The sequence below is a fragment of the Panthera leo genome, chromosome D4, assembly GCF_018350215.1.
Source record: "Panthera leo isolate Ple1 chromosome D4, P.leo_Ple1_pat1.1, whole genome shotgun sequence".
In the NCBI taxonomy this organism is placed as follows: Eukaryota; Metazoa; Chordata; class Mammalia; order Carnivora; family Felidae; genus Panthera; species Panthera leo.
In genome coordinates this window covers 36,097,272-36,099,985 of record NC_056691.1, presented here as the reverse complement: position 1 = coordinate 36,099,985, position 2,714 = coordinate 36,097,272, and the positions used below count along the sequence as shown (strand labels likewise).

General features: G+C 35.2%; 1 non-coding gene across 1 annotated transcript; it reads right to left on the bottom strand.

The window, feature by feature from the left end:
• Nucleotides 1-1,120: 1,120 nt before the first annotated feature.
• LOC122205712 lies at nucleotides 1,121-1,226 on the bottom strand. The gene has a single exon (XR_006196219.1). It is a non-coding gene; the product is annotated as a U6 spliceosomal RNA (small nuclear RNA).
• Nucleotides 1,227-2,714: the final 1,488 nt, after the last annotated feature.

Here is a 2,714-nt window from a genome sequence, read left to right as displayed (position 1 = left end):
GTGTAGACAGGAGAGAATAACTTGTTCCAGTCTCATAGCCACAAATGGGACAAAAATACAATTTACTCATTACCAGTTCACCGCAGCACTCAGCTTTTCAGGAACTCTTGGTTAACATCTTCTTAAAGCATATTATCCAATATTATATGACACCAAACTATAGAAAGTTCACTTTGAAAATAAAATCAGTAAGGTTGCACCTGATTGGCTCAGTTGATTGAGTGTCTGACTTTTGATTTCAGCTCAAGTCATGATCTCAGGGTCATTGGATGGAGCCTCACATTGGGCTAAACATGGAGACTGCTTAAGATTCTCTCTCTCCCTCTTCCCCTCTCCCCTGCTTGTGTTCTTTCTCTCTCTCTCAAAAAAAAAAAAAAAAAAACCAGTAAGAAATAGTTATTAGAAGAAGAGATCATTCGTAAGTCCTTAGTTTTTACCTAATGTTCTTTTTCAAGATCGCATCCAGGATACCACACATATTTACTTGTCATTTCTCATTAGGCTCCTGTTGGCTATGAAGAGTTTCTCAAACTTACTCTTTCATGATGTTGGGAGTTCTTGAGGAGTACTGGTCAGGTATTGTAGGAGGCCCCTCTATTGGGACTTGTGTCATGTTTTTCTCCTGAGTAGACTTGGGTTTGAGAGAGGAAGATCACAGAGGATGTGTCATTTTCATTATATCATATCAAGAGTACACAGCATCAGCATGATCTGTGACTGCTGATGTTAACCATGACCACTCATTATCTAGATGAATGTTTGTAATTTTCCTGACTGTGAAGTTACTTTTTTCTCCCCATTTCTATTCTTTACTCTTTGGAACAAAGTGTCTATGCACAGTCCACATGTCATGAGTGGGGAGTTATATTTCTCATATTTTAGGGCAGAAAATAGAAATAAAATCTTATGGAAGATTTATTTCTTCTTCCTCCAATCATTAATTCATTGAATAATTTATTTATATTTATGGACTCATGGACATTTATTTTATACTTTGCGTTATAATTCAATACTATTTTATTTTGTTGCTCTAATTGTTCTATCCAACTTTGGCCAGTGGGAACGCTTTCCATTAGCTCATGAGGCTCTTTGAAAAACCTTAATAATGTTTGTTTATTTGTTTTAAATGGATCACTTCATGAACTTGCATGTTATCACTGAGCAGGGGCCATGCTGGTCTTCTCTGTATTATTCTAATTTTCATACAAGTAAACACTAATGTGTTTTTGTTTTCCTTTTTCTTTCAGCCCTGCCTTTATTTTTGGCACAGCAAAATGCTCCAGTCTCATCTTATATATTTCCTTCCCTAGTTCTAAAATCAGCCATTCACGAAGGAATATTATTCAAAACTAAGATTTGAGCCCAAGGTGTGCTCATTGTTACTGGGGTGTCATTTCTTTTAGGCTTTCTCACCTGATAGACCAAAAGAATATATATTTGTATACTACCCCTGTATACACACATAAGTAGAAATAAATGTATATAGATAGATGATAGATGATAGATAAATAGATAGGCAGACAGGCAGATAGATAACATATAACTATCTGTAATAATATTAAGCTAAACATGAGTTCTTACTGACAGTAGTTATTTTTAAATTTCTCCCACCTCTCATTTAAAAAAAATATGTATGCATTTATTTATTTATTTATTTATTTATATTATTTTCTTAGGGAGAGAGACAGCATAGTGGGGGAGAGATGAAAAGGGAGAAAGAGAGAATCTCAAGCAGGCTTTATACTCAGGATGGAGCCTGATACAGGACTCCATCACACAAACCTGAGAACATGACTTGAGCTGAAATCAAGAGTTGGATGCTCAACTGACTGAGCCACCCAGGTGCCCCCCCCCCCACCTCCCAATTTTTATTCTTTTCACATTTCCTGGTTTTACTCTGTCTTTGAATTATCCCCTTTAAATTAAGTTGGCTCATCTAAGTAACAGTATTCTGGAAGCTTCTAAAGATCCACCCACCATCAACATACTGGTAATCTTCATTCTCCCAACAAGTTTTTTTTTTCAAGCCTCCATGCCTTTGCATATGTTATTTGCTCTGTATAGAATTCTCTACACAAACTATTCCAGTTGGTAAATTTCTTTTTACCATGCTGTACCCTATCCCAGGTGTATTCCTATCCCACCACCCCACTCTTGTTTGAATGTAGCTGTTCCAGTGAAGGTTTTCCTGATGTCTTAACCTAAATAGTTATGTGTACCTTTCATTCCAATTTTGTAGTAACTGCCTTTCTTATGCTGTGTACCTTATTTTATTATAATTGTGTGCTTAAATGTCTTTGTCTTTCAATAAGTTGTGAATTTTCTGAAGTCACTTCCAAGTCTAAAACAGTATCTGGCACAAAGTAGATATTCAAAAAACCTTCATGAATTGAATAATTGAATTAATTAAAGAGGAGAATATTTTATAGGGTTTAAAAGGGCAAGCATATAGATGAATTTGAAAATGAAACTTGGAACAAAGTTATATTAAGGTTGTTAACTCTGAAAAAGTCTCCAGTCCCAAATTATCTACTCCATTTACCTGTCACAGGGTGTGAAATTCACCATTAGAATTTCTTTCATTCAGTTCAATATATTTTTGTTCAAAGTAACCTATTTCAAAGTGAAAATATATCCATCCAGAGTAACCTTTTAACTGATAGTTAATGTATTGTCAGTCCTTAATGCTTTAGTGTGTGAAATCATCAGATCTC